This window comes from Portunus trituberculatus, chromosome 29 (assembly GCF_017591435.1).
Source record: "Portunus trituberculatus isolate SZX2019 chromosome 29, ASM1759143v1, whole genome shotgun sequence".
Classification (NCBI taxonomy): domain Eukaryota; kingdom Metazoa; phylum Arthropoda; class Malacostraca; order Decapoda; family Portunidae; genus Portunus; species Portunus trituberculatus.
The window spans coordinates 10,057,904-10,067,903 of record NC_059283.1 but is presented as its reverse complement, the minus strand read 5'-3'; the positions used below and the strand labels follow the sequence as shown (position 1 = coordinate 10,067,903).

General features: G+C 41.9%; 1 long non-coding RNA gene across 3 annotated transcripts in view; it reads left to right on the top strand.

Moving 5' to 3' along the window:
- Positions 1-10,000, top strand: part of LOC123510433 — a 173,172-nt gene that overhangs the window by 144,066 nt on the left and 19,106 nt on the right. For all 3 annotated transcript variants that reach the window (XR_006676500.1, XR_006676497.1, XR_006676499.1), the window contains one exon: positions 774-870. This is a non-coding gene — a long non-coding RNA (uncharacterized LOC123510433). The remainder of the gene's footprint in view (positions 1-773; positions 871-10,000) is intronic.

The following is a 10,000-nucleotide window of genomic DNA, read 5'->3' as shown; positions in this document are numbered from 1 at the left end:
CATAAGAAAAGTCACTCGTAAGAAAAGGAGTCACGTAAGTCCTTCGTGGTTCGTATGTGTATTGGTGGGAGGGGGGAGTTGCATTTCCTACCATTTTCTATTTTAACAATGTGGCGACGCGCAGACCATACACGCGCCAGTACTGTGATGTAATATTCTCCTCCATTTATTGCAAGCCAGGTAAGATTAGACACACAGCGGGAACTCCACCACCACTCTTGTTATTTCGCCGACTACAATCACCCAAGCAGCCTCAACGCCACGTGGCCACCTGTACCTGTTAACGTGGCGCCGCAAACCCATACTACTCGGATCGATTTACGTTGAGCTGTGTTGATTTTGCGCGAGTCTAACCTTTAAAACGGGAATGGTAGAAGTGGTTTGGGTCGTATTTGAGGGTTGTTCATCCTTGGCTTATCTGGCAGTTTATTTATAGTGTTATATTTTTTATCCAACCATCTTTTTTTTCATTGGTTGTAATGTTGACCCTTTTAGTGTTCGGTACATCTTTCCTGAAGCACTAATCACTAAGACATCTTTATTTGTTTTGTGTAGCCTCCTCCATTATTTAAATCGCGAGTGAATTGTAAACACTATTCCTTTTAATACCCTTCTATCCTGTAGATGTTTATATACCCTTCATGCATTATTTCTGGTGCTGTTAATTGTTTCGAATCGCAGTGAAAAGGTTAAAGCTCCTCTTCCTCTTTACAGCATATAGCCTGGCAACCATCTTGAGAACTATTCAATGCCCACATATCTTTTTTTCGCAGATTAAACGCTTTGCATGACCTCGCGCAACACATCAAAGAAGCAGCGACTACCTTCACCACAGGGGAAATAGAGCGTCTACCCTCCAGAGACCTCCAGGTGAGCAGACGGTCATTCTCTTCTCTTCCTCCATTTGTTCAGCATCCAACACTCGCTACTCAGCATGATCCCATTTGCCCTTGTAGCTCCCTCCTCCCGAGCCCAGTGCCGCAAGGCTTCAGGCTCCCCAGACAGGTTCTCGTTAGGCTTCCACGAACATCGAGACAGTAGAGGCGCGATAGGATCCCTGTTAATCATTACTACGCGCCCGCCGCCCCTGACTCACCGCCGCCCCACCTTGCACGTGCCTGATTAATCGTGCTGGACGGGACCTCGTTGTGACCAGATTCGCTAGAGCCAGAGGTCTTCCTAGATATATAACCGTGACCCTACATTCTCGGCCCCCCTCCTGCTCCTCCTCCTCCTCCTCCTCTCTTCCGCAACATTTCATCCTTTTAGAAGCGGCTCCTCACCCTGGGACGACGGGAAGCTTGGGTGGTTCACGTCACGGGGAAGATATAGACGCGAGGTTCTTCCGCTTCCCTCACCCAACACATGTGTCTGAAATGAGTTGGAAGTCATAGCTCCTGCTCCCTCGTGCGTGTGCGTGTGCCTGTGTGTGTGTGTGTGTGTGTGTGTGTGTGTGTGTGTGTGTGTGTGCGTGTGCGCGCGTCTGTGTCTGTCTGTCTGTCTCTCTCTCTCTGTCTTTGTCTCTGTTCGTGAGTCTGTCTGTATCAACGACTATTACCACCACTACTACTACTGCTACGACGATAGTCATTACTACTACAACTACTACGACAACGACAACGACGATGGTTATTACTACTAATAATAATACGACACTTACTACGACTACTATTAATATCATTCCCACCACTACTGTTACTACCACCACGACTATCAATACTACTACTACTACTACTACTACTACTACTACTACTACTACTACTAATAATAATAATAATAATAATAATAATAATAATAACAGTAATAACAGTAATAATAACGCTTTAAAGTCTCGCCACGTTGAATGGGCAGTGAAAGCTTTTCCTTGTCGCAAATTAAATAGGTTTAGTGTTTTTTTCCTCCTTCGGGCGAGCAAATCTTGAACTAATTGAACGTTTAATATTTAGCTCAATGCACTGGACTGATCCTGTTAAAAGGGTTCAGTTGTCGCTCTCCCCTTTTCCTTCCCCTCTTTATTACCCTGACATTTCCTCTTCTGTGATTTCTTCCTTTTCCTCCTGTGTTTAATTTCCTGTTCTTGTATTTTCTTATTTTTGTTCGCTTTCCCTTTTTTCTTCTCTATCATTTATTTCCCTTATTAATCTACGTGTCTTGAATTTTACTTGTGCCTTTTCGTGACATTTCCTCTCCCGTGATTTCTTCCTTTTCCTCCTGTGTTTAATTTCCTGTTCTTGAATTTTCTTGTGTTATTTCAGTTTTTCCCTTCTTTCTCCTTTTTTTCATTGCTTTCTTTTTTTTCCGACTTCATTTCCTTCCTTCCATTCTACCTGTTTGCTTTCCTTTTCTTGTATTTTCTTGTTCTTGTTCGCTTTCCCTTCTTTCTTCTTTTTTAATTTCTACTCCTTTCTTAAATTTTATGATATTTTCTGACATTTTTTTCATTTGATTTCTTCCTTTTCATCCTATGTGTTTCATTTCCTGTTCTTGTATTTTCTTGTGTTATTTCTGTTTTCTTTCTCTTCTTTCCCAGTTTTTAATCTTCATTTTAAATTTTCTTACGATTTATTCTAATATTTTTCATGATTTCTTCCTTTTCCTATTGTATTTTCTAGTGTTATTTCTGTTTTCTTTACCTTCTTTTTCTCTTTTAATTTCTGTTCCTCTTTAATCTACTTTTCTTATTTTCTTGTGATTTATCCTGATATTTTTTTACACTGATTTCTTCCTTTTCATCCTGTGTGTGTTTACTTTTTTTTTTTTTTGTTCTTGTCTTCTACATTTCCTTTTCTTCCTTTTCCTTGCACTTTATTTTCTCATTCTCTTAACTGTTTCCTTTTCCTTCCTCATAATTTTCTTCCCTTGTATCAATTCTTTTCATTTCCTCTTAAATTCCTTTCTTTGTTTTATCTTCCCTTACAAGTCTCGTCATACTCTCATTCATCCATGTAATTATAATTGCTGTATATGAATTTGTTTATTCACTTTTTTTGTGTGTGTATATTTTGTTCATTATATCTTTGTTTTTCTAAATTTCTAGCCACATTCCTCCGTCTGTAATTTCCTGTTCTCTTTATATTACTCTCCTTCTCAGTTTCTCTCTATTCTTTTTTCTTTCCTCTTTAATCTTTTTTCTCCTTTTCTTTTCTTTTTTTCTATATTCTTTTCTCCTTTTATTTTTTTCCGTAATCGTCTCCTTTCTCTTCTGTTTCTATTTTTCTTCACTTCGTCTTTAGCTCTTCCTCTTTTTTCTTCTTTCCTCTACTTTCCTTTCCTCTTGTCTAGTCTCGTCTTCTCTCTTTCTTCTTTCTCGTCATCTCTCCTGTCCTCTCGTTTTCTCTTTCCTCCACTTTCCTCTCTTCTCTCATCTTCTCCCTTCTTTTTTCCTCTCCTCTCTCGTCTTCTCCCCTCTTCTCTTTCCTCCCCTCTTCTCTTTCCTCCCCTCTAGTCTTCTCTCTCCTCTAGTCTTCTCTCTCTAGTCTTCTCCTCTCTCTCTCTCTTCTTTCTCTCCTCTCGTCTTCTCTTCTCTCCACTTTCCTCTCTTCTCCTCCTCTTGTTTTCCCTCCTAGTTTTGTCTTGTTCCTCCCTGCTGGCATAACATTGTCTTGTTCGTCTTTTTTCCTTGTTTTGCAATTCCAGGCTTTCCGATTTTCCTTGTTACCTTGACTACGCCTTTCCCTTCCTGCTGTCCCTTGCTTTTCCTGGCCTTCCTCTGTTGTTTCCTCTTCCTTGTTCTCTTTTTCTGTTACATTTCAGGTATTACTGTGTTTTTGCCAAATTTTTCCTGTTTTTCCTTTATTTTTCTTTCATTGTTTAGTCTTTTGATATTCTTCCACTTATGTTTTTTTTTCTATTTTATTCCTTTCCTTTCCCTCTTTTTTCATTCATCTTTTCTCACCATAATTTTCTTTTTTTTCTATTCTCGTTTTGTTGTAGTTTTCATTTTCTTGCATTTATCTTTTGAAATAATCTTTTCTTTTTCTTTAGTTTCCTTTTCTTTCGTTCATTCATCTTGCCTCATCCCAATTTTCGTCTTGTGTTGTCCTGGTCTTCATTTCTTTGGATATATCTTTATTATATTTCCTATACTCTCCTTCCTTCTTTCTCCTTTTCTCACGCTACTCTTCCCTTTCTTCAGTGTCCTACTTTGCTTCCCTACCAGCTGACTATGAGGTTGACTTGAGTTCACACACACGAGGCCTCGAACTCTGCCCAGCGTTCCGAAGCAAGACAGTATTACATTTGAATAGTTTGAGAGCGTTGTAGATGTGTTATGTACAATCGCAGTTATAAGACCATTTTTCTGAAACACTGCTCTCTCTCACCATCACTGCTTTCTAAGGGCGCCAAATGAAGATGATTGTTTTTTTAAGTGTTTTTTATTGTTTTGGTGATAGATTGGTAAGATTTCTTGTTTAATGAAAGGAGGATATTTCATGAAAACTCAGCTAGTTGTCTGTATGGCCTTGGAATGTCGTCGTAATAAGAGAGGAAGTCGTTTCTGAATACTGGCTAAGTTGTCTTGTTTCGTCATGATAAATCACTCTTCTACCTTCCCCCTCGCTGGCATCATCATCTCTCCTCACGACGGACCGTTGTTCAGATACTCAAGCCTGCTTTTCCTTATCTTTCCTACTCCTCCCTTACTTATCTCATTCCATTGTCTTTCTGTCTTTATCCAGACCTTTCACTTTTTTTCTTTTCCGCTGCTCTCGATCTTTTTTTTTGTTTTCATTCGTTCTTCCTCGTTTTGTATCTGTCCATTTTGTTTACCTTTCTTTAATTTCCTTTTCCTTCTTTATGCACTAGTCCTAACATATTCACTCTCCCTTTTTCCTTCCCTTTCCATCTCTTACCCTACTTTCCTTTTATCTATCCTTTACTCTTCACGCTTCCCTTACCTTCCTGTATCTATGTTATCCGCCTTTTTCCCTACCTTGATCCCTTCCCTTCCTTTCCCTTCCCTTCCCCAGTCGTTTCCTACCATGACAAGAGTTTTCTCGATCATTACTTTGCCCCGGACACGAGTTGAAATAATATTAGAAGCGGCGCACCAGCTCACTTTCCCGCACGCGCTGCAAGGAAAGGTTAACTGGATGAGGTGACACGGAGAGGGACGCGGCCCGGGTCTCCTCTTATTGGAATGGAATGATAAGGAACGTGACAGACCGGGCCAGGAGGAATAGAGCTTGGTAAGGAAGGAACGAAGGGGTGGTGGAGTGTTTCGCGCTGTTCATTTTATGCCAACAGTATTTCATGTAAGTTCCGTTCATCTGAGTTTAGTCTTGGGAGAGAGAGAGAGAGAGAGAGAGAGAGAGAGTGAGAGTGAGAGTGAGAGTGAATTAGTTCCTCGCTCGCGCACTTCACCGTCAGCGGAACATTTAATGGAAAACCAACAAACAAATAGCGGAGGGCGGCGGCGCAAACAGCAGTGTGTGGTGGCGAACAGGAGCCGGAGCCGGAGCCGCCGCCGCCGCCGCCGCCGCCGCCGCCGCCGCCGCCACCACCACCACCACCACCACCACCACCACTGCCTGCCCTTCCATCATGACTGGCTCAAGATGGATCAACCATGCCTCTCCTCCTCCTCCTCCTCCATTGCCTTTTCCTCCTCCTCCTCCTGGCTTTAGGGATGATGTCTTTCCCTCCCTAACCTCGAATGACCTTACATATCTCCCATCACGCTAGGTCATGTCAGGTACGGAACGAGTGTTGCTTCTAACTTAACCTTAACCTAACCTAACCAAACTCAACCCAACCCAACCCTACCCAACCCAACCTAACCTAACCTAACCTAACCTAACCAAACCTAACCAAACTCAACCCAACCCAACCCAACCTAACCTAACCTAACCTAACCTAACTTATCCTATCCTAACCAAACTCAACCCAAATCAACCCAACCCAACCCAACCCAACCCAACCCAAACTGCCTCAACCTAACCTATCCTAACCTAACCTAACCAAACCAAACCTACACAGGAAAGAACACTCATCTGCAGACTTCTTGCCCCCTTTACGAGACTGAGCTATGATATCAATAGACAGACAGACAGACAGACAGACAGACACGCAAACTTCACTCACTCACCACGACTATTTTCAAAGGCCAGAGATGATGAACCTGGTTTTCAAGACAGGTTCTCCTCTTAATACTGTGGAAATCATCGTAATCTGTCGCTTATTACAGTAAAAGTATCTTGAAATCGTGTTAATTCAACTATACCATAGTTTTTGGAAGTGGTGGAGGTGTGGCACGTGTTTCGGAATAGCGGATGTGATTTTGTAGCCTTATAGTTGATAGAGAAACATAAGAGGTTCTCCTTACCTAAGCATTAATGTCTCGGTTTTTTTTTTTTTTTTTGTGTGGAGACTCGTGCACTGCCAAGTTTTTTTCTCTCTCTCTCTCTCTCTCTCTCTCTCTCTCTCTCTCTCTCTCTCTCTCTCTCTCTCTCTCTCTCTCTCTCTCTCTCTCTCTCTCTCTCTCTCTCTCTCTCTCTCTCTCTCTCTCTCTCTCTCTCTCTCTCTCTCTCTCTCTCTCTCTCTCTCTCTCTCTCTCTCTCTCTCTCTCTCTCTCTCTCTCTCTCTCTCTCTCTCTCTCTCTCTCTCTCTCTCTCTCTCTCTCTCTCTCTCTCTCTCTCTCTCTCTCTCTCTCTCTCTCTCTCTCTCTCTCTCTCTCTCTCTCTCTCTCTCTCTCTCTCTCTCTCTCTCTCTCTCTCTCTCTCTCTCTCTCTCTCTCTCTCTCTCTCTCTCTCTCTCTCTCTCTCTCTCTCTCTCTCTCTCTCTCTCTCTCTCTCTCTCTCTCTCTCTCTCTCTCTCTCTCTCTCTCTCTCTCTCTCTCTCTCTCTCTCTCTCTCTCTCTCTCTCTCTCTCTCTCTCTCTCTCTCTCTCTCTCTCTCTCTCTGCAATGGTGTTCTGTCTCTCACCTGCCTGACTGCAGTGGTTGTCTTCCATGATGGTAGTTCCATACTCCCGAGCTCCACTCCTAAAAACAGATGACTCGCCCTCCTCCTCCAGATGCACTGATGTTTTGTTGCCTCGCCTCCTGCCCTCACATGTTGCGGCTCCTGCTCTTGTTCTTATCCTTGTTTTTGTAATGGTCTTCGTTGGTGGTGGTGGTGGTGGTGGTGGTGATAGTAGTAGTGGTAGTAGGAGTAGTAGTAGTAGTAGTGGTAGTAGTTTTTGTTGTACGCAGTAGTAGTAGTAGTAGTAGTAGTAACAATAGTAGTAACAATAGTAGTAGTAGTAGTAACAATAGTAGTAGCAGTAGTAGTAGTAACAATAGTAGTAGTAGTAGTAACAGTAGTAGTAGTAGTAGTAGTAGTAGTAGTAGTAGAAGAAACCGTGTCATGAAGTAGCTTTTGAATTTAAAGAAAGAACCAAAGTCCAGATTTTATTTAATGATTTCGTAACTTGCTCGTGTTTTCTTGTTCTTGCGATTTTTTTTCAGTCAAAGTATATCACTAACAAATAATTAACAGCGCGTGCCGTACTGAATTAATGTTGTGCAGTTTAGTACACGATATACCTGCCATGAATACGATCGTTTCAATATATTTGGTCACTTCCCGTGTGTGTAGTAATAGTTTCACTCATCAGGGAGTAATTAGTTTGTTTACTCACTCCTGCAGCCACCGTGCGATGTTCAGTGAGCTTTATTTATCTACAGTTAATGACGGTAGAACATGACTGCCTTACACAAGAAGACTGTCACACCTACACACACACACGCACGCACAAGCACACACAGACACAGACACACACACACACACACACACACACACACACACACACACACACACACACACACACACACACACACACACACACACACACACACACACACACACACACACACACACACACACACACACACACACACACACTGAGTGACAAACTACCAAGCAGTTTTCACCAGTGGCTTGTATTCTTTTCTCCTAACGTTTTTTTCACTTCTCTCGCTGCCCCTCGTGGTATGCAATTATCCTCTTGAAAGAAATCGTGTTTGATCGAGACGTTTTTACCCCCTCTCGCGTATTCCACAAACTTTACTCCCTCGAACATCTGAGACAGCAAGGCGTGAATATGTGATGGGTGGAATTACGTAATGAACAGTAAATGCTGATTGTCTCTTCTCGAGTGTCGTGGATGCCAGACTTCGTTATATAAGGGATATTTTAATCATGCACTTATCTTCACCTTAATTAAAATATAAGAGAAGCTGTTATTTAATTCGTTATCTTAGAACCTCTTGTAATATGCATTCCTGTTCTGTTTCTTTCATTCATGCGGTTATATAAAGTTTTTTTTTTATATATTACTAGCTCGAACTTCACTTGCCCGTAGTGAAAGTGGTTGGAGTTTTGTCTTTTCCTTGCCACGTGAAATATTTATTCAGTGCTTCAGAATTCGCGACCTTTGGTGAGTGTTAAAATATTCCTTTGTGGAAATCCCTTCTTAGTCTCGAGTGATACAAAAAAAAGAAAAACCTTAATTCTATGCAGGTGTGATGTATGTCTGAATAGCAAGGCAAGGCTATGGCCACCACTGCGTCAAGCTACAATTCTCCCCCAACACTGAACATTGCACCGTGACCAATAATGTTTTGCATTTATCTGTTTGTTTGTTTTAACCCCTTCAATACTGGGATACATTTTTACCTTGAAATTTGTGTGCGATTAGACCATTTTATTTACATTAGAAAGGGATCTATGGAGGTTAGAAGATGAATGGCCACAGTCTTCACTATTTTAATCCTCCACATGAGTCTTTGAAGCTGTATAAAATCACCAAATAGTAAGCAGAATGAATATGGAAACGCGTCATGAGACTCGAGGGGTTAATATGGCTTAATAGTGCTGGTTCCTATATAGTACTTCCTGCTATTATTGACCCCATCACTGACATTCTTTGATACGAAGAAAGTATTGTCTGTTTCTCTGGACTCATTCTGTAACTGTGAATATCCACTGTCCACCTAGCATACGTTCACCTCTTCAGTACTGGGACGCAATTTTACCATGAATTTGTATATCATTAGACGATTTTATTTACATTAGGAAGGGTCTATGGAGGGCAAAAGATAAATAGCCAGTCTTCACTATTTTAATTCCCACATAAGTGAAGCTGTATAGAATCACCACGTAGTCAGTAGAATGAATATGAAAACGCGTCATGGTACTGAAGGGGTTAAGGAACTGGTAAATGAAAACGTAGGATGAAGTAATAGCAATTTATTCTAACATGTTAAAAGGCTTCTTGAGATCATTTACTATTTACTTCATGTTTTGTGATAACTTAGTACGCTATATTAAGCTGCGTCCGTTGCCTTATTTATTCTAACGTCTCCTCTGTTCCCAGCGCTCTCTGACATTCCCGACATTTATCGAACAACATTGTGAAAACATGATTCCAACTTCAGAGCTGAGAGAAGCGGATAATGTGTCAGCTGGCAGTTGGAATGAGTACCTTGTGGATGTTGTGGAAGAAACCTTGGCTCTCATGAAAACTCCCTGGAATAAACCACCTTTGACCTTAGCGCTACTCAGGTCACGGAGCTTGAGATTCACACACACACACACACACACACACACACACACACACACACACACACACACACACACACACACACACACACACACACACACACACACACACACACACACACACACACACACACACACACACACACACACACACACACACACACTCTCTCTCTCTCCTCTCTCCTCTCCTCCTCTCTCTCTCTCTCCTCTCTCTCCTCTCCTCTCTCCCTCCTCTCTCTCCTCCCTCTCCTCTCTCTCTCTCTCTCTCTCTCTCTCTCTCTCTCTCTCTCTCTCTCTCTCTCTCTCTCTCTCTCCACGGTGAATACAAAGGATGAGAGGTAAATTGACGTGCGAGGAACGTAAGAATATTAAGGTACATTACAAAGGCTGGGTCAGATTGGCGCTCGCATGCTGTTGGTGTTGGTCTTCTTTCTAAATGTTATTCGTCCTCAGGGTTC